Source organism: Lissotriton helveticus, chromosome 7, assembly GCF_964261635.1.
Source record: "Lissotriton helveticus chromosome 7, aLisHel1.1, whole genome shotgun sequence".
Classification (NCBI taxonomy): Eukaryota; Metazoa; Chordata; class Amphibia; order Caudata; family Salamandridae; genus Lissotriton; species Lissotriton helveticus.
Window position 1 is genome coordinate 623985265 of NC_136068.1, and position 25153 is coordinate 624010417.

Genomic DNA, 25153 nt, shown 5'->3' on the forward strand with positions numbered 1-25153 from the left:
TATCACCTTGCCCACCTTCTTTCCGCCACCGCATCCCTCTAAAGAGGAAGAGCGGCTCCACCGTCTGGACCCAAAACGCGCGCTTTCATTCTACTTGGATCGCACACGCCAGTTCCGGGTGGATGACCAACTCTTTGTTGGTTACGTGGGCGCTAAGAAGGGAAAAGCGGTGCACAAGCGGACCATCTCTCGGTGGATCATCTTGTGTATGCAGGAATGTTACTCCTTGGCTAAAAAGGAGCCCCCTGTAGGATTGCGGGCTCATTCCAACCGAGCCACGGCGACTACAACTGCCCTGGGCCGGGGAGTGCCCTTGCAGGACATTTGCCAGGGAGCTACGTGGGCCTTGCTGCACACGTTTGCAAGACACTACTGCCTGGACAGTCAAGTCCGGAGGGATGGCTTCTTTGGCCGTTCTGTCCTCCAGGACTTTCTGGTGTGAATATTGGTTCACAGACCCACCACCGGGGTTGGTAATACTGGGGTATCTATTCTAAGGTAAGTAATCTATCACTAACGTGTCTCTTTCAGATGCGCAAGTTACTACTTGTGTAACGATATATCTGTAAGAGACATTAGTTAGTGATAGATTCCTTACCGACCCACCCATCCTCCCTGTTCTGCGAACCGATATCTAGGGTTAAGGTCATCACCTTTCAGGGCCCTAGTTTCAATGGCACCAGTGTTGGTTTTTAACATGGCTCTGCGCTTCTGGCGCGGAAAAGCTGTGTCTAAGAACTGACGTCAGCACGCGGAGGCGGCGTCTAAGTACTCCGACGATGTCATCACGGCGCCGACGACTGACGCGGAGCCGCAGACGACGCCTACCGACGCGCAAGGGTACTGCTACGCAGAAACATTTCCGGATCCAGTCTGACGTCTGGGGATATTCTAAGGTAAGGAATCTATCACTAACTAATGTCTCTTACAGATATATAGTTACACAAGTAGTAACTTGTGCGATAGGCGTACTCCGGTGATTATGTAGGCAGAGGCGGTGCGAGTCGTAGGGTGCTGGTGCGACTCGTACCGCAGTGAGATAGACGTACTCTGGCTTACAAGAGGTTCAGGGAAAGCAGAACGGTGCGGACCCTGTGTCAGAAAGAGGCGAGGCGCACCAGTCTCTGTGGTGCGCAGGCAGGGAAATAAAACGTTGTGGACCCTGAGTCCGGAAAGAGGAGCGAGGCGCACCAGCCTCAGAAGAGATGTGCGGGGACTTGTGGGGTAAAGCGTGGGGGGGGCGGCGTGGCACTCCGCGGCGGGTATGGTCTGTACCGGCGGCTCTTCAGGTGCGAGGCAGCCCCCTCGTGGTGTGGTACGGTGCGGTCCCGTTGTGCGCACCGTACTACGCTTTGATTTTGACGCCTCTCAGCCGCTGGGCAAATGTGGGGAGATTCTAGGCGGCTGGAAGCGTGGAGAGGCGACGTCCGATGCATCGAAGCGATCCTGCTTCAGATTCCAGCGGTGGGGGCTCTAGGGGGAGTGCAGCTCAGAGGGGAGAGCGAGGCAGGGTATGGGGCGGTCCGGCCGAGCAGGCACGGCTCCTGGAGGGAACGGTGGGGCTCAAGGCGGGAGCAGCCAGGCACAGGTTGCCGAGTCAAGGACAGTGTGCGGGGTGATCCGGCCGAGCAGGCACGGCTCCTGGAGGGAGGGGTGGGGCTCAAGGCGGGAGCAGCCAGGCACAGGCTGCCGAGTCAAGGACAGGGTGCGGGGTGATCCGGCCGAGCAGGCACGGCTCCTGGAGGGAGCGGTCGGGGCTCAAGGCGGGAGCGGCCAGGCACGGCTGCAGTGGGTCAGAGAGGATCAGGCAGAGTCCAATGGTCCTGGGACTCTAGTCAGGGGACCAGCTCAACTACAAGCCCTTGGAGATTGTCAGAGGCCCCGTGGGTGCAGGAATAAGGCCAGGGGGGTAAAGGGGTCCTTGCAGGTTTCTTCTTGTTTTCTTTAGCAGCAAGGTCCTTTTTCCTCCGGTAGAGATTCTTCTTTGGGCTGACAGGATCTGATCTTTTGGGAGCAGGGCTCCTTCTTTTATACAGTATTTCTTTTGTCTCGCCAGGCCAGGCGAGCCTTTGCATAGTTTCTTTCAGTCTCTGAGCAATTTGTTGTGCAGGGGGGTGCCTTCTGCTTTCAGTGTGTGGGGCAGGGCAGCAGACGCTCCGCAGGAGGTGGAGCCAGCATTGAGATGACAAGTACAGCCAGGAGCATGTTGTTGACAGTCTCCCCCCTTCCTGGGCTAGGTGTCAGGCAGAGTCATCAGTCGCTCCCCAGGAGGTGGAGCCAGCATTGTGGTGGCAGTGCACACCCCTATTCAGAGTCAAGGGGCACTCCCACCACCTGTCATCCCTAGCCCTGTCACTCACACAACCCAGACAGCAGATACACATCCTGGCAGAGGCGGGCTGAAATGGTTAGGCAAGCAAATGCTAACTTTCTAAAAGTAGCATTTGCAAACCCAGGATATTAAAATTAATTTACTAAAATAAGTATTTTATTCTGAGATCAGGCATACTACATTCGACCTTCTACCATGTTCCCTGAGCCTGCTGGGATTATAGGGTGTAATAATTCCAGCAGCCCATCTTGGCCTATGAGAACAGGTAGCCTTACAATAGTAAAAAACGGAAATGGCTGTAATTCACTATTAGGACATGCCACACACATCAGGGCTTGTCCTACCTTATGCGTACAATGCACCCTGCCCTTGGGCCTACCATAGGGGCGACTAATATGAAGTAAAGGGAAGGTTTAGAGGCTGGCAAGTGGGTGCACTTGCCCAGCCAGCATGACAGTACCAGACTGCACGCAGGTTCTGCAATGGCAGACACATTTTAAAAGGGCCGCTTCTGTGGGTGGCGCAACCAGCGCTGCAGGCCCACTAGCAGTTTTGGTATTTACAAGCCCTGGCACTCCTGGTGCACTTTACTGTGGACTGACAGTAAATCCAAATAAGCCAATCATGGAAATCAATCACATATAGTAATTTACAGTAGGGAGAGCATATGCACTTTAGCACTGGTAAGCAGTGGTGAAGTGCCCAGAGTCATTAAACCAACAAAAACAGGTCAGAGAGAATATTGGAGGCAGGCAAAAAGTTCAGGTATGACCCTGCCAAGAGGGCCAAGTCCTACAACAGCGAGGCAACATCAAGGTCCTTAGGCCTTCAAACCCAGCACCAGGGACTATAGATACTTCTGCAGGTTTCGGGGCTCTGCTAAGAACTTGTCGTTTTGTGGCAGACAACAACCACTGCAGCAGGCCAATCCTCTGTATAAATCCTACAGGGATAGGGCAGGAGTTGTCTGTGGGGTTCTGCTTGGCAACAAGTCTCCTCTGCCTCTCTGACCTTTGTTGCAGGGAAGCAGCTTTACCTCTGCCATCTTAGAGCATGCTTGTCCCATGAGAGGATGGGTGGCCTATTTTCTACCTCATTGGAGGTCTGTCACTACAGACCTCTGGGTTTTAAATATCGTAGAAAATAGGTATGCCCTACCCTTCCGGGAGTTTCCTCCTTGCCCCCCCAGCCCCCGGGCCTTTGCTCGGAAGAGCATCGTCTGCTTCTCCTGCAGAAAATAGTACTTTCTGATTCCTAAAAGGATGGTAGTTTATGGCTGATTCTTGACCTCAGGATTGTTAATTTTTACCTACAACAAGTTTGTTATATGGGGTTTTGTAGCGCACTCAATTACTTCTGGAGTATCCTGGCGCGAGGGGAGCGATGCGAGAGGCAGATGCTACAGGAAGGGAGGTGAAAGATTAAGGCGTTGTTTTAAATAGGTGGGTCTTAAGCGCCTTTTTAAAAAGCGCATATTTCTGATTGGAATGAAGGGTCAGAGGAGGGAATTCCAGGCAACTGCTGCTTTCACAGCAATGGATTGTCCTCCAAAACAGGAGCGCTTAAAGCGTGGAACAGCCAACCGGTGTTGAGTGGCAGAACGCAGGGGACGATTGGGAAGATATAGAGAAAACCGTGTCCTCAGATAAAGTGGGCCCTGATCATGAATGGCTCTTTGTGCGAAAGTAAGGGCCTTAAAAATAATCCGTTGAGACACCGGAAGCCAGTGCAGACTGAGCAGATGGTATCGGACGCTAGTCCTCCTTGAGATGTTGAAAAGGAGTCTGAAAGTCGCATTTTGGATTATCTGGAGACGATTGGTCAAGTATGCTGGGGTGCCGCTGAACAGGGCATTAGCGTAGTCAAGGCGAGAAAGAATGTGCGTTTTCGCCACTGTTTCTCTCGCCGTTCTGGGAAGAAGAGGAAAAAAAATTCGTAGAGCCTTAAGAGTGCCAAAGCAGCCGCAGGTGAGTTTCTTAATGTGAGCCTCAAATTTGAAGTCTTCCCCAAACCACACCCCCAGATTTTTTGCCGGGTTGCCCACAAAGCTAGGGAATAGAAAGCCCGCAGGCCACAGGGATTCTCTAAAATGTGAAGGGAACTGCCCATAAAGTAAAATTTCTGTTTTATCTTCATTACATTTTAGCTGGGCAGAAGCCAGCCAATTGAAGACTGAAGAGAGACAGGTCTGGGCAGAAGCAGTGTCCAAGTCCATAGCAGGCCAGGTAAACAGCAGCTGTGTGTCATCGGCGTAGGCTATTATTTTGGCGCCCAGTTGTTCGGCCAAGACAATCAGAGGGGTCATATATATATATTAAACAATAGCGGACTTAAAGTTGACCCTTGGGGCACACCAGTGGAAAGAAGCTTGGCCGATGACGAGAAAGGGGGTAGCCAGACCTGCTGAGTCCATAGAAGAAGAAAAGAAGTCAACCACTCTAAAGCCAAACCAGTGAAGCCAATGGCTGACAGACTGGAAAGAAGAAGCTGATGGGGCACCTTGTCGAACGCGGCAGAGAAGTCCAATAATAATAGAGCCGCTCTGCCGCCTGCGTCCAAACAGTCCATAATGGCCTCCGAAATTTCCACCAATGCCAATTCCATGCTGTGAGCAGCGCGGAATCCGGACTGGGCAGGGTGGAGGACATGAGATGTTTCCACAAAAGTGTTCAATTAACGGAAGGCAATCTTTTCACAGACCTTGGCCATCACTGGCAGTAGAGAAATTGGCTGGTAGTTGGCTGGAACTGCCGGGTCCAAACCCGCTTTCTTCAACAGTGGCAAAAGTTTGGCCTGCTTCCAGCATTCCGGGACTGTCGCCGACCTGAAGGAGAGGCTAACAATTTCGGTAACCTCATGACACACCACCAAGAACGCGCGTGGGACAGGGGTCAGTTGGTGATCCTGATTTCAAGGATTTTAGGACTGCTAAGGTGTCAGCTCCAAAAGGTGGAAAAAATTCCTCGAAGGCGTAAGCCCTGGAAGAAGGAGGAGAGGAGTGAACAGGAGCTGAGAAGCTCTGACTGAGACAGGTGGTCCGCAAGCTAGCCTGGATCCCTGCTATTTTATTTTCAAAAAATGAGGACAAATCCTCACACCAACGCGCAGAAGATGGCACTATTGGTTGCTCGGCGCAAGGGGAAAGAAAGCTGTTGACAATAGCAAAAATGTCCCTGCTGTTATTGTTGGCCTTAGAGATCCTACCCGCAAAATATTTGCTCTTAGCCGTCCTGATACTAGCATAATACTCCCTCTGAGCTGTACGTAATACCCCTTTAGCGGTAGGGCAATAGGAAAGCCGCCAACCTTTTTCCAGTCTTTTACAGCCGAGCTTAAGCTCTCTTAAGGCTGGCAAAAACCGGGGCTTAGAGGGGGTGGAGCGGATTTTGGATCTAATGCTCCATTTAGAGGAGGACTCCACCCCCGAGCAGAACCAGGTGTTAAAGGTCTGCACAGCAGTAGTCAGCTCCAGGCCCAACGCTGGACGACCCATACGAAGGGCATTGGACAGGGCAGACAGATTGATCTTCTGGGACAAGTATTAAACTTGCAAATGAAGGGGGGGGTTTCTAAGGACCTGGAAAACCTGATCAGCCTATTAGTCGACCAGGTAAGGATTTCAGGGTCAAATACATATAAGGAAAAATTGGAGCACACCACATCCAGGATATGGCCCCCGGAGTGTGTGGGTAGCGTGACCCATTGAGTTAGTTGGGCTAGGCTAAGTGACTCCAACAAATTTTGGTAGTCTGGTAGCTCGCCCACCTCCGTATGGATGTTAAAATCGCCCAAGAGGAGAAATCTAGAGAACCTCAAGGCGCGGGGCACAATGACATCTCCCAGCGCCTTAAGGAATGGCCCAGCGGGACCCGGGGGACGATAGACCAGCGTGCCTCCCAACGTAAAATGAGGTGAGAGGGTGAGCGAGAAGGGAAGGACTTCAACATCACCTAACTCATCAGAGGAGTCACTATGAAAAGACCCCCCCCCCATCCCCATTGCTCGATCCGCCCTAATGATTTTAAAACCTCTAGGGATGGCAAGCTCAATAACGGGGGCACTAGAGTTGTTAAGCCATGTTTCTGTTATAAACGGAATATCAATGTGGCCGTCAGACAAGAGTTCAAATATGTCAGCGTCATGTTTGCTCATGGAGCGAGCGTTTATAAGAGCAGCAGCAATTACATGTGAGTGGTTGGTGACGTGTGTGGAAGCAGCCATGGTTTGTGAGGGGCCAAAATCACACGTGGAGCAGGGGCTAGGGATGCCATCTGACATATCCCATGGTAAAATGCCCCTGCACTTGACGGTTTTAGGTGCAAATAGTTACTCTCGTGAATACCTTATTGGGGCGTCTATCAGAGTGGTAGGATTTCGGGCAGCATGACCAGCGCTGGTCGCGCCCCGGGCGCAGACGGGCAGACCTTTGGCTTAACTTCGGCGCGCTAGCGGCGCGACCGCTGCGCATTCTAAAGAGCATGTTCAATTTATGGGTGCACCTCCCTCCCCCACCTAGAACGCTGCCACTGGTCCAGCCGGGGTACGGGACTACACTCAAGATGGCCACCCGCCCTCCACTCAATCGGCACAACAGCCATGGTGAAACGGGGCAGGGAAGGCAGACCTCAGTACATTAGATAAGAGAACAGGTAAGTGTATCACACAAAAAAAGGAATTGTCTGAGCAATGGGTTAAAAAGAAGCAAAAGTGCCTCAGCGCAGGACTCGTGCACAGAAAAGTTAAAAGTACAGTTAAAAGTTAAAGAAACGTAAGTGGGGCCTCAATACATCAAACGGGTCCGTTTGGGAGCTGCCACCACCCACACTGGCAACACATCTGCAGTCGGGGATTCCTGTGTTTCCCAATCTGGATGACTGGCTGCACAAAGCAAAGTTGCCAGAGATAGTTCTGCATCATTTGCAGTTAACAACACAGCTGTGTTCTTGGGGTTTTCAATAAATGTACCCAAGTATCACCTGGTGCCCTCTCAGTGCAACCTGTTAATGGGGGCAGTACTGGACACTACTGTAAGTCGTGCCTTCACACCTCCACAAAGAAATCAAGACATCCAGGCTATGATTCCATTTTTCCAGATTAGACTCTGTGTTCTAGTCCTGATGATCTTGCGCCTGCTCAGTCGGTTTGCTTCTAGCATTCTGTTGGTCAACCATGCAGTCTGCCAAATGAGGGCCCTCCAGTGGTGCCTCTGCAAGCAGTGGTTTCAACACAACTGAGATCTCAAAGAGTTGGTCAGAATCTTCAGGGACACTGCAGCGGATCGGCAGTGGTGTGTTGTTCCAGGCAGTTTCACCCTTCTTCTCCGGTGGTCACAGTGAAAAAAGATGCCTCCACTCTATGGTGGGGAGCTCATATGGGGGATCTGGAGGTCTTTGGTCTCCAGAGGAAAGATGGTTTCACATCATTCTTTTGGAATTGCGGGCGATATGTTTGGCTCTCAAGCCATTCTGCCTTTCCTTTTGCGGTCAGTCGGTTTAGGTCTTTACAGACAACACTAATGTGAAGTGGTACATTAACAAACAGCAAGGAGTAGGGTTGTATCTTCTTTGCAGAGAGGCTCTGTGACTCTGGTCATCAGCTTTGCGTTATCCCTAATCACTTAGCCGGAGTGCTGATTGTGCGTGCGGACCGTCTCTGCAATATTCGGCTGATCACGAGTGGCGCTGTTGCAGGGATTCTGCGGAGTCACTGAACTACGCTTGGGATCATAGAATCTTAGTAGGCAGGGACTGAATCATCCCACCACCTGAGTACCCATGAGCCCAGGACTGATTAGCTATGGTGTCTCACTTGCTTTCCTCACTCACGGTTGCAGGACACATCTTTTCGCTATCACACTTGTACTAGTCCACAATAAGTTGTGCCAGAGGCATGAGGAAAGTTTAAAATGTTATTTTAACTATTGTGCTCTAGTATACATGCCACATTAAGTGCGAAAATGCCTAACACAAATACGGTCAGCATAGCAAGTAGTCCATAAATCATAAAAAGAGCTGTCATTATATAAGACCGGGTAGCCTAACCTCCCTCCCCTTCTATAGAAGCAAAATGATTATATATCAGAAGATCTCTGGGTGTTAGCAGCAGACCTCATACCTTAGCATACACAGATTAAAGTTCTACATCTCAGGTGCTGTCGCGATCTTTTCCCTGGAAAGGTCCCTCTCCAAGTGTGGTGTTACCCATCTGTGCATACCTATATGACAAAAGTAAGTGTCCCCAAACAGCTGCAGCTACATGGTTTGTCTAGGTGCTAGTGCCTGACCAGAACACAATAACAAGGGGCATTGTTGTTTGACCTTGTCTTCGGTGTTCAGACTAAATCCCAGGAAAGAACAGAATGCCTGATGAGTTGGTTTCTGTGTGAAAGTAGTGTGGCCCGAAGTAAAATGTTTGTATAGTTATATGAGCAAAGCGGAGGTTAGTCTGCTACGTGCTCAGGCTAAAATAGGGAAAACGACAATGGGCCTGATGACACCCTCCCCTTAATCAGGATGGTAGCACCAAAATGACTACAGTAGTCAGAACCAAATTGTATAACAAGTTCCATTCAGAGACCTTCTGAAAATGAGTGTGCCGAAGTAGAAGGAAATTATTGTGCTAAAAATATATCCAGTTACAGTGTATCTCAGGAACCCAGGATATAGGATGCCAAGTGGGACGACATAAATTCCAGTTAGAAATCCAAACCTTCCAAATTGGAAATGTCAGCCATTCAATTGAGGAGGTCAACGGGACAAACATCCTCCTCGTTTCTAGTTGTCGATAGGACCATCCAAGGTGAACCTGTGTTGACTTAATGAAACTTAGATTCCAGAGATGCTCTGCTGTTGCACCGGGATCACCTCGGGCCCCAACGCTGGGTTCTACACAAGCCATGTACCCAAGGATCAGTCTTGGTTATGAGCCTCTAAGGGACCCATCAACAGTCTGAAATCAAGGGCAGCGTGAGAAGGGGTAGCCACGCAGATATCCAGGGCCCACTGAAAAGGGCCCTGGATGCAATGAAACACAGGTGTCACATAGATAAAGTAAGCATATCGGAACGTCAAACAAAATTTGCCATCCAGAGTGCCTAAGGCACCATTCCAAAGTGTTGTAGTAGTCACTGACGGTACAGCTACAGCGATGCCTGTCCAGTCAGGACCACAAATGGAGCAGCCATTGCGGAATAGAAGCAACAGCACCATGATGCCGCAAATCAAGCTGAGCATCACCAGGAACCCACTGAATACACTTGAAAAAATAGAATGTATAAAAGCTGGGATTACTCCAAAAATAATACTTTATGCTTTAATTCCCTGAAAGGTAGGGGGAGATTTGTGTACAACAATTACTATTATTTCACTAGACATCGCCACCTGCAAATCGAAGGCTTCGCGGACTGAAGTGATAGCCTCCACTTGTTGAAACTATAACAATTTGAGTTGGCCTAGCTTTTTGAAATCTGTTTTCAGAGTTGAAATGGAAGGCCACAATGAACTATCTACACTCCCATGTGGAGGGTGAAACAGAACGTTGTTGAACAAGTAAGTAACTGGGAAACACACAACATATGGGATTCCCGCCCAAAGACCGAAACAGTCCTGATTATTAAGGACGCGATAGCTGCCATTTCAAAGCATAGTAAGAGTGGGAATAATTCCGGGAACAGGAGTTCCTTTCAGATTACAAGCCAAATTGGGGGCAGAAACATTGCAGGCGCTGTGAATTTTTACTTGTCGATACACAAGGGAATGCTCGGCAGTGGAGTTGCATTCTTCCAACTTCTTTCATCTCTCCGACAACGAAATGTAAAAGCCAGGGACCATAACTCATGTATGTAACTGCTCCCAAGGGGTTCATATCTACCTCCTGGGAAGTGTTTCATGCAGGCAGTGAATTGAAACATTGAGATGGGCAACAAGATAACTGTGTATTAACAAAATCGCAGAACGAGTTTCCGCTACAGTGAATAGACGTTGTTAAAGTTTCTCTATATGTAGCATGTTATAACTAGAGTCTTTCATAGCCATTGTTTGCGTGTCAAATTAAATGGTAAGAATAATGTGGTACAATTTAGGTAATGCCAAGGAATACGCCAGTTTTTAAGAGTTTGCAATGTCCAGCTAAATTGCATGACTGATCTAAGTTGATTCTGCCCTTAATACAAGGTCGACACTTCATTTTGTACAATATCGATTACAGAGGTCACAATATTATCTAAATTTTAAATAGGAGATAAGGTATTAATACTGTTGGTGACAGCAACAAGCACTTAATCTAAATTATCCTGATCGATTTGGCATAAGCGTACAGCAGCCTCCATTTGCAACAATTTCCAAAATTCATTCTATACGCAGCATAAATAAATCGTTTCGAATAAGGGCATTTTGCACCCAAAAGGAAATCAGAAAGGTTTTGTCTTCCGATAAGAGAAAAAGATGTTTCACAGCAGACAATGTGAAATGTTCTATCCATTGTTGACACATTTACCTAAAGAATAAGTAGTAACAGTATTGGAATGTGGTAATTTTGATTAACGCAGATCAGGTCTATTTAACTTGAAGCCAGAGATGGTATTCATGAAACGAGAATGACAAGCATTCGTGTCTGTTGGCCAGAACGCCCACCAGTTGGAATTATCTAGAAGTATTAAATGTACCATTTCTAATAATACTATTTAGTTGATCTTCAGTATAAGTGGTATACGACTGCCAATTATCAAAAAGGGCTAACAATGGAATAGTGGTAGTATTCAATTCCTTAATCTTAGCTAACCCAAGACAAGAAGTCTGTTGGACAGTGTCATTTAGAAAAATGATTTGAGTAGGTATCGGACATGCACAGACTAGAGATTCTGTACCTGGACTTGACAGGACCTAGTGCCTCTTACAGATTTCAAGTCAATATTGTGCAGAGATCAATATGGTCTGCATGACCATATATTTGAAAGTGTGGGGCCCTATTTAAAATGATACAAGATCCGAAAGGTCATACCGGTGAAATAAGTGTATTTCATTGAACTACCCTGTGATGGAGTTGGGCAATGTTTCTATTGAGTATAATTAAATTGAGGATGCTGTCAATTAGCTCTATGTAAAAAATGGTGTCCATAATGTTGATAACAGAACAAATCAGCATAGTTGGCAGAATTTAAATATAACTCTTCAGTGTCAAAGACGGTGTAATATTGCAATTCAGAAAACGGAGAATTCACAGCATCAACATCCCAATCATCTGATTGCAACCCAGGTATTATCGCATCACCCATAAATATACATGGCATCTGTAGGGTCTCCGTAGTACTGAATGCATCAAATGGTACTTTATCCCATACAATTCCATCAGTGACTGGGACCGCTGCAATATTAATAAGGGACTGGTCTCTTCATTTTAAGCAAGGAGGAATGTGGGGCCAACACGTCCTCGACCAGTTCTGCAGCAAAATTCTGGGAGGGAGTGGCCATTAATCAAAAGGGAAAAAAAGTCACATCCAATCCACATGAACCGAAATGCCACGGAAAACACGATTAAGTCATATGGAACCTGCTATGTGCGTTTTAACCTGGAGACGAAAAACACAAATCCGCACTGGTGGTGGGGATTAAACGGAAGACCATGAAGAACTGTCCGAAGAAAAGTTGTCTTGATCAATATAGTAGCCAGAGGAACTCCGCTGGAATAACGGAGGTTGGGATTCTGAATGTAAACCTAAGGCTAGCACTTCCGAAAGGGCCTTGAGGGGTGGATCAAAATAAACGATTTCCGTTGTGGTGTGTGAAGAAGGTAAATCAGGTACCAAGTCAACTGAAGACTTGATATCCCCCTCCGGCCACCGGGGAGAATCTGAAGCAACAGAGCTCACAGGTTGTAAAGAAATATCCTGTCCTGGAATAACCTGAGGCATACTATTGAGTATTAGTCTAATGGTGTAACTTGACATGTTCAATTGAAACAAAGCGGTTCTCTTTTCATCCAGGAAGTGGAGCTAAAATCACAGTTTGGGTACCCTGAAGACCAAGCACTGGATCAGGAGCACGGTAGGAGAGACCAAATTCTTTCTTGACTGCCACCTTTTCATGAACCAGATCTCCAACTTTAGGAAGCCAGCCAGAAGCAGGAATCACAACAGCTGCATCCAATGGCGAAGTAGAGGACATGAGCATCACAACACTTTTGTAGCTCCTGTACGACAACACAATGGTTATCTAGGTCACACGCCGCCACAATGTCTAGACCATCAAGGTCTGGAACATATATCTTGATGCTAAAGAGAATTTTGTATGGGGTCCGCCTAACCAGAGATCTTCTTGGAAGATTATTAAGAGCATGTTGAACCCCATAAAGATGAGTAAACCAGCCATGGCCTGTACCTTGTCCTCTTGCTGTCGAGGATTGCTTTAAGTCATGGTTCATCTGCTTCACCACAGAATTGTCCTCTGACCTATATGGAGATGAGAAATGCACCTGCACTTCCAGTGACTACATCCAATCATGGTAAGCCTTAGAGGCAAAAGCTGGACCCTGGTCTGAATGGAAATTGCCACATGCATTAGTTCCGACAAAGACATGCAAATCCTTTATAACAGAGCGTCAGCTGAGCGCTGTGGCCAGATTCAGAGAAACGGCTCCACCAATAACGTGGCTGTAAGAGCAAAACAGTGGCAGCCACTCCTGCGTGTGCCGAAGCAACACCTTTATGAGCGGCTACTGTCAGTGTGTCAGCAGCCAAGGTTTGGAATCAGGCGATCACCAACACCAGGAATATATACAAAAGGAATTTTGTCAGTCGTTAACTGAATTCAAGAACGGAATCCTTGCAGAAAAGTACTACCCTACCTACTAGTGCAATAGCCGCTAAACTGTCATCGTCAATTTTAGTCATGGAATAAGTAACTGCGGCTACTTTAACTGTGGTTACTACAGATTTGGCTGCTTCATGAGCCATTGAATTTCCAACAACGTGCGCTCCCGGATGTTGTAGTCCCAACTAATGGACAATGTATAAGTGCCAGGAGTTTCTTAAGAGCAGCCACTGGAATCCAAAGTGCGTTATGCTTTATCGTGATACCTTTAGAATCCCAAAAATCATTTTGTTTCCAAAAGAACAGATTTTCATCGAAAGATTGTACAAAATAAAAAGTCTCACGCTCAACGAAGATGGGTAATTCAGGATCATCATATTCGAGAGCCAAAAGGAGAGCCCTTAATATGGCCAGCTGGGACATGCAGTCCCCAAAGGACTGGGTATGAACCAAAGAGTGAAAGACTGAATCTTCTATTGTGCCCACAACAATAGCACAAGCTGCAGAATAAGCTTTCCCCGTTCTTTCTGATATTGATTTTCATGTTCATCTGTTTTTTTGGAACCTTATGTAAAGCCGTTGAGACGACATGGCCATTGCCCGGTGGAGCCGCTTGGTTCGGCTATAGAGGAGTCTGGCGCCCGCGGCCGTCACCTACCCAGCCGGACATTGGTGCATGGCACTCCTCGTCCTTTCGCTGCTGTCTCTTTATATCTTCCTCCGAGGACCTCCTCTCCCTCTCTCAGAATCCCTTTTCTTGTCCCCATCTTCCTTCTCACCCTCTCCTCTGATCCTGACCTGCCATCTTGTTCCGTCATTTGTCCGTTCCTTTCTTCCTGCTCCCACTCATTCCCACGTTTCCCTTCTCTTCTCCCCCTTTTCCCTGACCCCTATTTTCCCTCGCTCCCATTGCACCTAAATATCTTTTGTTTTTGTAATGATGTATCTGTATAACCTTGTTTTTCCTCTTCCTCGCAACGATCTTTCATGTAAATTTTGTAACGTTTGTAATATGCTAAATGCTAAATTCCTCATGTAACTTGTAACTGGTGTAATTCTATAATTTTGTGGAAACTTATGTAAAGACGTTGAGACGACATGGCCGATGCCCGGTGGAGCCGCTTGGTTCGGCTATAGAGGAGTCTGGCGCCTGCGGCCGTCACCTACCCAGCCGGACATTGGTGCATTGCACTCCTCGTCCTTTCGCTGCTGTCTCTTTATATCTTCCTCCGATGACCTCCTCTCCCTGAACCCCTTTTCTTGTCCCCATCTTCCTTCTCACCCTCTCCTCTGATCCTGATCTGCCATCTCGTTCCGTCCTTTGTCAGTTCCTTTCTCTCTGCTCCCACTCATTCCCACGTTTCCCTTCTCCCTTTTTTCCCTTACCCCTATTTTCCCTCGCTCCCATTGCTCTTTAATATCTTCTGTTTTTGTAATGATCTAATCATTAGATGTATTTGTATAACCTTGTTTTTCCTCTTCCTCGCAACGATCTTTCATGTAAATTTTGTAACATTTGTAATATGCTAAATGCTAAATGCCTCATGTAAAGCGCTCTGATACCTCCGGGTCTAGCAGCGCTATATAAAAGTCTTAAAATAAAAAAAATAAAATAGTCTGCTTAGAACCAATGACCGGTTGGGCCGAACCATCAATGTAAATTATACATTTATACTGATCAAGAGGAAGAATCGAAGAAGGTAGACGGTGACCATGTTCATTTTTATTTTTGTTTAAACATTGTTATTGGGTTATCAACAAAATAGCACGCCGTACATATTAATGACATCTCAATCATAGTCATTCGCATTCACCAAAGTATACACAAGATACACCATCTTTTCCTACCAGAAAGTCCATTGTCCCACTTGTTTACAGTGCTTCCTTACAGGTTCAGTGCAATCCCTGTGTGGTCGCCGTATCAGTATTTATTAAACAAGTACTCCCCACCTCCCCCCTTCCCAACCAACTTCAGTCACCCTCAACCATTCCCCCCTCACCCCCCCCCCCATTTCCCACCCCCCTCCCCCCTCCAGGCGTGCCATGATATGTATTTCCTAGAACACAAGTGTGCCTAGGCCCCTGATTGTATCTAGCAATGGGACCAAATACTATGTTCCGAATTGAAGTGTCCCACCCATGGGTGGGGGGTAGCAGTTCGTCATCGGCTTATGAGGAAGCCCCAGAGTCAGTGTAGTATAGTATAGTGGGCGGGCCTCAGGGTCATCAGCCGGGGCCTCAACATCCTCATTCTCAGGGGGCGTAAGTTCCATGACAAGCCTTCCACGGGCTCTCGCCCTCTTCATCGCCTGCTCGCTACCTGTTTGTGTGTGCAATTTGAAGTCGGATAGTACCTTCACAGTCAGCCCATTTACGAAGTTCAGCCCTCCATTTATCGAGGCTGGGACCCTTTTTTGCTTTCCACTGAGAGGTTATAGTTCTCTTAGCTAGGAGGAACCCCAGGTCTATAAATTTACTGGTGATCTTGTTCTTCGAGGTGTGGGGAAACCAGTGTAGTATACAATGAGCCATGGAGGGTTGTAGGTCCCTTTCTGTTACATCCATCAACAAGGTCGTCACCCCCTTCCAAAAAGAGTCAAGAACCGGGCACTCCCATAACATATGTTTGAAATCAGACATTGCACACCTTGGGCAGGACGCTGACTGTGACGGAAAGTACTTATGTAATCGGACTGGTGTTAAATATGCCCTGTGCAAAATGTGAAAATGCACTAACCGGAAGCGCGCATTTCTCGTACTTTTCCAGGCCCTCTCCACTATGCCCCTCCATGCCTTGTCCGGTATGTCCTCCCCTATGTCAGTTTCCCACTTCGTTTTTAGGGCTGTCAAAGGGATCAAGGCTTCCTGTGTCATGCGCCTGTATAAGCATGTTACTTACTTGACGGTGCCCGCGGCTACTACAACATATTGGCAACCCATGGAAGTAGGTGGTTCCGTGAGGCCTGCTTTCCAGTGTTTTCGGACCGCCGCCGTGAGCGCAGTGTGTAGCAAAAAGTCACCACCCGGTAGTTCATAGGGGTCTCAGAGGTCAGCAAACAGTATTAGGGCGCCTTCCTCATAGAGATCACCTATCGTTGCCAACCCCTGCTGTTCCCATTCCTCCAACCTCTGCCAGGTGCCCCATGCGAAAGAGCCCTGCACATCTTCAAAGGTATGTCAGGTGCGTAGGGGGTCCCTATGGACCCTCTCTGCAGATACCTATTCCAGCACCTGCGGGCAGTGGCAAATTCCCGGGTAAGATGCAAGTCACCGAGCGGGAGACGCAAAACTATGCGAGATAAAGCCAACAGGGGACCCGATATTTCGCCCGATTCCCCCTCCCCCCTAGTGGCTCTCGCTACCCACTGAGTGAGCCATTGGATCTGGGCTGCTATGTAATACATTTCGTAGTCAGGGACCGCTAGTCCTCCCTCCGCTCGAGATCCCATTAGCGTACCAAGAGCCACTCTTCGTCTGCCCGTCCCCCATAGAAAAGAGCTGATCATCCCCCTAAGCCTCTTAAAATACGCTGCCGGGATCCAGACCAGGAGGGCTCGGAAGAGTCACCATTTTGAGTAGAGCTACACGCCCCGCAACTGACAATGGTAAGGTACCCCAGAAATCAAAGTTAGCTCTGGCTCCCGTGGTCGCCTTCCCGACGTTCCCTTTGAGTAGATCTTCCTGTTCATGGTAGATCACCGTGCCCAGGTAGGGAAGGCATCTCTCTTCCCAGTTCACCCCGTCAGCATTCTGGGGGCGAAACCTGTCCTTGCGCACTGGAAAGAGGCACGACTTCATCCAATTAACTTTCAATCCAGCTACTACGCTCAGGGCTCACAGCAGGGATTTCGCCCCCTGTAGAGCCTCGCCGGTATCCGCCAGAAACAGTAAGAGGTCATCTGCATAAAGAGCAATATGGTGAACCTGTCCGTAAACGTCTAGGCTCTGGTACGCCCATCCCGATCGAGAATGCGCCGCCAGAGGCTCCACTGCTATAGCAGATAATAGAGGGGAGAGAGGGGAAACATCCTTTACAACGCAACTTTTACCACGCAGTGCCTTTACGACGCAACTTTTACAACGCAAACCATTACAACGCATTGCGCTGGGGGGCGCTCTAGGATAGGGAATAGGTTTCATTTACTATCCAACACCTTCCCTACTATCCACGGGGACTGGAGTTGGAATAGTAAATTAAACTATTCACTATCCAGCGCCCCAAAGCACTATGCGTTGTAAAGGCATGCGATGTAAAAGCATGTGTTGTAATGTCATACATCCGGAGAGAGGGCACCACTGCCGCGTGCCGCTCCCCAACTTGCCTGCCTCCGAAATCACTCCTCCCATTCTGACTTTGGCGGTTGAATCCGCGTATAGTAACGCCGTCCATTGTACAAAGCCAGGGCCAAGACTCATCTGTCTCATTACATGGTATAGGTATTCCCATTCCAGACTGTCGAAAGCTTTTTCGATGTCAACCGCAAACACCGCCGTAGTATCCACCTCATAGGAGTCGGCCTCCAAAATGTGAAGGAGCCGCTGTATATTAAGCGCTGTGTTGCGGGCTGGGATGAACCCAGATTGATTGGCATGTATTAGCATGGGCATGTGGGGAAGCAGACGAGTGGCCAGTATTTCACTCAGGATTTTGTAGTCTAAATTAACCATGGATAGTGGGTGGTAAGCCGTTCTATCCCAAGGTTGTTTGTCCGGTTTTAGTAAAGGAGTAATAATCGCCTCCCTGGTGGAGTCCAGCAATCTACCTATTTTTTTGGCTTCATTATATAGGTTCACGAGACGAGAGGCAAGAAGGTCAACGTAGGTTAGATAAAATTCCACCGGGAGACAATTTATTGCGGGCCATACTTTTGATGGCCACTCGCACCTCCCTCACTTCAATATCCCGCCCCAGCAGTTTCGCGTTCTCATCATCCAGTTCCGGCAAGCCCAGTCCCTCTATAAAGCTCAGCAAGTCTTCCTCAGACGGTAGAACACGGCTGCGATAAAGCTCCGTGTAATAGTCAAAAAACAATTCATTTATCCCCTACTGATCGAAGCGAGCCTACCCAAACTGGTCCCTCAGCTCCAGTATAACCGAACCACGACTGGCCGGAATGGCTAACCAGGCCAGAAGGGTCCCCGACTTATCCCGCTCCGAGTGCGCTCGTGTGATATATTTTTTGTAGTCGAAGCATCTCAGATGCTCCACATTCGCTGCTACTGCCTCTTTGGCTATTAACAAGTTACCTTGCATAGCCGGATTTTCCATGCACTCCTTCTCTAGGGGGCGCAAGCTATCATCGTCTCTCTGGATGTCTTGTAGGAGAACCTTCCGAGCCCCAGCCACCGCCGAAATACATCTCCCATGCACAACTGATTTACAGGCATCCCACTCCACAGTCACAGCCCCACAGTCCCCTCATTAAACTGAAAGTATTCTGTAATAGCCGTGGCAATGGTGGCTCGAAAGACCTGATCATTGAGCACTTCTGGCCGTAATCTCCAGGTGGGGATTCTGGGTCACACTCGCGACCAACCCAGCTGGGCCAGCAGGGGATTATGGTCCGATAGAGTTCTGGTGAGATGCTCGCTATTACAAATCACTCCGTGTACCTCTGGGGAGCATAAGAAGGCATCCAGGCGGACGTGCAATTTGTGCAGGGCAGAGAAAAAGGAGTAATCCCTAACCAATGGGTGCTGGGTTCGCCAAGTGTCTACTAAACCCCAAGTCCGCTGCCAGGTAGAACGCGCCAGTGCTAGTTTATGTGCTGGTGCATCTGGGAGGGGAGGATGTGAACGATCTAAGTCAATGTCCGTGACAGTTAAAATCACCCCCAAATAACAGCGGCCCTGCAAGGACAGTCACTAGCCTATTAGACAGATGAGAGAAAAAGGCAGGTTGGTCCACATTAGGGGCATAGAGACATCCCAGCGTTAAATCCCTACCATCTAGTCTCCCCTGGATCACCACATATCTGCCTTCCGGGTCAATCAATTGTGTCGTACATTGGAAGGGAACCCCCGCTCTGATCCAGATCAATACCCCCCTCGCATATGCAGAGTATGTTGTGTAATAGACCTGACCTCTCCAACGGCGCTGTAAAGCTTTCCCTTCTGTTGCAATGAGGTGGGTTTCCTGGAGGAATGCGATGTGTACGCCCCTGCAGATTAAGAACGAGTGTATTTTGTGGTGCCGATGCATAGTGTGCATACCCCGTACATTCCAAGTGAGACATGTGTAACCTAATGCGGGTCCCATTGCTTACAATGATACATCCAATACTCCATTACCTCCACCCCCATGACACGCCTGGTTTCCCCGAACAAAACCCCATAAGAAATACAACCCCAACTCCCCCTCCCCAGGACAGGCACCCAACGAGGCAACCCCATCCAAACAACACAAGTGTGCTTACAAAATCTACCCAGTGGAGGTTGCTTGATCTGTCAAGTCGATGTCTCCAGAAACTCCCCCGACCCCCCCCCCCCATCCCCATAGACTAGCATCTTCACCCAGGCCCCCCTCATGTCTCTTATTGTTCACTCAGTTAGCCCACTCCAACACAGCTAAGAGATCACAACGTCCAGTAGGCATCGGAGATACCTCTTGTAGTCAGCCTCACTATTCTTGGTGTCTCTTCATCCGAACACACCATCCGTCGTTTGCGGGGTAACCACTGTAGGTCTGCAGGCGAAAGCCCATGAGTTCTGCTTGAACTGGGGCTCTCCGCTCCACTCTTCGTGTGCTCCGATGTATTACTGGCTGGGCTAAGAGTTCAGTGGCTGATGGCAACCACCGCCAATACCGCCTTGTCTCACTCCTGACGCCAGTCCATGGGAGAAACAGGCCCCTGCACCGACAGTTTGGCAAAGGGGTGATTGCGAGGAGAGGCCGGAGGTGGCGAACGCTCGCCAGGCTCCCCTCGGGTCTCCAGCCAGTCACAGGCGGCCTGCGGCGTGAGGAAAAAGTGCGTACCCTCGTCAGCAGTCACTCGTAGCCGGGCCGGGAACAGCATTGCATAAGGGAGATGTAGTTGACGCAATTTCCTTTTGACTGCTAAAAAATAGGCTCTTTGGTGGCACCTCTCTGGTGTAGATCATTACTTTACTATTTCCAACACGCAAATTCTGTAGCTCTCTGGCCCTCCGCAGGATAAGGTCCCGATCCCGGTAATGGAGGAGTTTCACCACCATCGGGCGAGGTGGGGCCCCAGGTCTTGGTGGGCGCGCCGGAATCTTATACGCGCGTTCCAGCGCGTAGAAGGGAGATAGGCCCTCTGGCGCCACTTCCGTTTTTATCCATGCCTCCAAGAATTGGACCGCATCAGATCCCTCTTCCCACTCTGGCATTCCCACTATGCGAAGGTTGTTTCGTTTGGAGCGCCCCTTGCTGTCCTCCGCTCTCACCTCCAGCACACGGACCCTCTGCACCACCTCGTTCAGTGTCTTTTGTAGGGCATTGACCGTGTCTAGGACGTCTTTCAGGGTGATCTCGTTAGCCGCCACTCGCTCCTTGAGTTTCCGATGGTCATCTTTTAGCAGAGAAAGGTCGGAACCTATGTCATCCATCCTCTGCTCCAAAGCCTCTCTCGAGGCTATGATGGCTTGCATAATGTCACCCAAGGAAGGGTCCCGGGGTTGTGTGGGCACGCTACCCCCATGTGCAGATTCCTCTTCATCCATGTTATGTCCCAGTTCCTCAACCTGTAACACCTCAAACCCTTTCCTTTTGGTCACTCTACCCATTGTGAGGACCACAGCTGGCAGTAGAGGGCCGGCCCAGCAGAGTCCATGCACACTCTTCTCAGCGCATGCAAACTGGGGGCGAGCCAGTGGTCAACTGCCCCTAAGCGCTCCACCTCTCGGAATCACCACTTCTCTCAGCTTCCGCACTTCAGTAAAGACTGCTAATGTTCCTTAGATCATGCCGGCCATATAGGTCTCGTGCCCCTCCTCATATACGTTTTCTCAAGGGAGGTTCCTGCAACCTCATCCAGGGCACCTCTAAGGGTTATCGCCCCCGATCTCCTCTCTTCCCCTTGTCACTTAGGCAGTCACATTGGGCATCATGCTGCTTCGGGGCTGTGCACCCTGTCCCCAGGGCCACTCTTCGGAACGCAGGTCAGCTCCGTCACAAGGCCCCCCAGGAGAAGCTCATAGGCGGTGTGAAGGCGTAGGGTCAGACATCTGTTTCTCCTCCCCAGCCGCAGGAAACACCAGTCCTTTCCCCCCTGCTCCAGGCATAAATCAGGGGTTACTGCTCTCCAGGTGCTAATCAGCCACTGCTCTAGTTCCAGCGAAATGGGCGCCTGCTCACAGTACGGGCGCCGCCATTTTGAGGTCAGGCGAAGCTCGTCCAGGAATCATACACAGCCAAACGCCCAATCTTGATACTCTCCGCTGCTATTAAGTGCCAGAGCCCTTCATTCAGGTCTCGCAGGCCCTAGTATGGCGCTCCTAGGGGTCTTCTTACGGCGGTAGGTGATTCTGAGTAAGGTAATTCTCTCACCACCGCTGGCCGCCATTTTGTGCGGTTATATCGCGGGCCTCAGCGCTTGTGGAGAAAAGTTATTTTATGCCGGTGTTAGCGCTCGTTCACGCTATCTGCACAATCCGCTACGCTCCCCAGGCTATCCGCTCTGCAGGCTGGGGTCGGGGGCCCGGTAATAGCGCCAGGATCAATTCAGGAGAAGGGCGATCGCGGAGGAGCTCCAGAGCCCGCCGCCGCCTACATCAGCGCCCAAGCCACGCCCCCCGACGGTGAACATGTTTATACTGAAGAAATTCTTATATTTGCAAGGAAGGGTCAAAACAAAAACTGTCATCAGCCAACATCAAACATGAAGCCCATTGAATCCAACAAGGATGCAGAGCTTTAGAATTAGGAACATAAGCTTTTGTGACCACCTCTAGGGCAGGCAAGGTCGAAACAACAAAAATGTGTTTACCTTTGAGTGAGAGAATGTTCTTTACGAATGGCCATCTGTACAGCAGTCAGACTTTTTTCATTAGACATCCCAATTCGGCAGGCTTTGTATGCTTCGCATAATCAGGAATGTAAATTCTGCCGAAATTTTAAAAACCAAGCATAGACTGCAATTTCATACGGTAGATGGAGATTGCAATTGAACACACTTTTACAAAAAATTGAGTGCTAAACCCCAACCCTCATTTGTAAATTCATAACCAAGAAAAAGAAAGCCCGTAAATGCAATATGCGATTTCGCTAAATTTAATTTGTAAGCGGTGAATCGCGTAATGATGCGATCTACTCCCGCAAGATGGGGATTTTATTAATCGTTCGTCAAGTATATGTAATCGACATAAGAGAAAGCATCCCGATTAATATCATGCAAAAGGGGGACAATACGTGCCACAAGGACGCAGGGGCTATTTTTATACCCCATGGGCAGTATCACGTATTGCTTCTGAGAACCAAGGGCGAAGAATGCTGGCAACTCAGGCTCTCAGGAGCCAGGTTATGACGAGAAAAGCCATTTGAAATATCTAGTTTAGTTTTAAACTTCTTATGCATGATATTATGGGTCGATGCTGTACTATGCGTGTACTATGCATGTTTTGCGCTGCAAAAGTACGGGTATGACACATGTCTATAATCAAAAACTATGCAATAAGGACCATCAGGCTTCAAATTAGGAAAAAGAGGATTATTCATTTTAGAGACACAGGGTTCAATAACACCCTGATATTCTAATTCGGTTAGAATCTCTTTAACGGACGCCTTAGCGTCATGTTTAATTGGATATTGAGGCTGTGGTTGAGGAGTAGAACATATTCGAATAATATGTAAAGGAGAATCCTTATCCCAACCAGCTGGGTTGCTCTATGAGGCAGGGGATAAGGCCAGAGCCTACTCAACACGTCCTGGCCACGAGGACAAGCAAGAACAAACTGGGTAGGCCAATCGACCTCCGCCAGTAAAATGTCATAAGAAGACGTCAAGTTGTCCCAAAAAGTAGTATTTAATATTACCTTTAATCTGAAGGTCTACAAGGTAAAGTCTATTGGTGTTCCCCTGCGCTTGTCTGCGGTTTCAACAGTTACAAAAGTGTCGGTTGTCTCCAGAATCTGGTAGAGTGTCTGATGCACTACGATAACTTCTGCTGCGCTGTCGAGGAGAGTCACCGCCCAACTCCTGTCCAGGAGGAGGGTTCTCTGTGTCTGCGGCATATTTCGCTGTCAAAGCGGCAACTTTCTTCTTCTGAATCAAGGCTCAATATGGAGGGGGCTCCTCTCTCTTGACTTTCATGTCAAAAGCCAATACCAAGACTGGGTTTGGGCTCCAATCAGTAAGGCTAAGCCTCAAAAGAACCAAGAACAGCAGAAATGCCAGTACTGATGCCTATTCACTCATATTTATTTACAAGGGCCCATATTGAAATCAAACAACATGTTCCACAGACCTCATTTTCCGTCTGAGTAAATCCAAAGTTTCTTTTATTTTTATTTGTCAAATCGCATTTTGCACATTACATAACAAAAAATACTCAAACTCTTAAAAAACTTGCACATCACACCACTTTCATCATCCAATTCAAATGCACATCTTACTACCATTCTTCATCATTTATAACCCATTCCACACTCTTCATGCAAATCCATATATTCTCATTCCCCACTGTTGTCAATCACCACATCATCCAGCATTCAAACTCCCAACACCGCTACAAACAAAACAGCAATTTAGAGAAAACCTTAAATTTGTTCAATACAGGCCATAGAAAATTAATTACACGAGGTTGTGCATGAGCTGTGACTAGTGTATATGGTATGATAAGCAGGGTAGGCGGAAGTTGTCCGCACAGTTGTGAATAGAGGACTAAGAAGTGCTGTTGAGAGAGTAGGCTTGTGCAGAGAGTTGAGTGAAGATTGGATTGTGTTAGTAGTGTTTGAGTGACGATGACAGAGCTAGACACTTTTGCATACAGTGCAACAACATATAAAAAAAACTACTAGATGCTCCCCCTCTTTTTGCTTCGGCCTCTTTGAGTGCCTCAGCAAAAATACAATGAGTCTGAAAAACTCCTGAGATTACAGAAAAAACAAATCCAAACAGATTTACACGGACACTTCCTAATTCAACATCTAAAGGCAGGTACCATCCCGGGATGCTTGCAAATTAAAAACGTACCAGTTATCTTTACAGATGATCCATTATACAAAAAAGGTTACAGCTTTATAGAGACGAAGTGTAGTAGGGACCTGATGGTCATCACAATGGAAACTGCACAACAAATTTCAAAGCAACAACTAGAGGAAATGGAGATTCTTGAATCAGAAATCAAATCAAATGATCACAGATTTGAAAGCACTATTAGAGAAAGTTGAAAAGGAGATATTAGAATTCAAGGATTATACCATCAACCAAAAAGGTAACAAATTTGAAAAAGACAAAAGAAACTTCACATTGGTGAAGGTGTGCCCATATCTTCAGTCAGATTTTTACTCAAGAACTGAATCGCGTAGATACCTCACAGAATTTCAAGGAAGAGTTTCGAATAATTTCATAACGTTCTCTGAAACATCATCCTCCTCAAGTGGAAGTGAGGGCGAAAGCAACGAAGGACGTAGAAACACTAATAGAAGAGGTACTTTCCAACAGCAACAAACTCCTTTTTTAGGAAGAGGCCAACAAAAAACACAGGAGAGGATACGATTCAAGGACCAACCATGGGAGATGTCAACCCGCCGACAGAATTACAAAAACTAACGGTGTCGCCCATCTACAATTTATCCAAAAAAAAACCCTAACCAAAGGTGAACAAAGTATACTTGAAAAGGGTTTATCTCTTGTCCCTTCGAAGAGTACAGACTTTGTGAGGCTAAAAACAGAGGCTACTGAATTTTGCCGTAAAATTCGACTAAAAACCTTGTTTTTCAGAAAACCCATACACGGAGACTATGGAGTTAACAGCCCTAAGGAAAAAAATCGTCTTTTTGCCCACCAGCTAATAAAATCCCAAAGGAGGTGGTAATTTTTGAAAAAACTATTCTG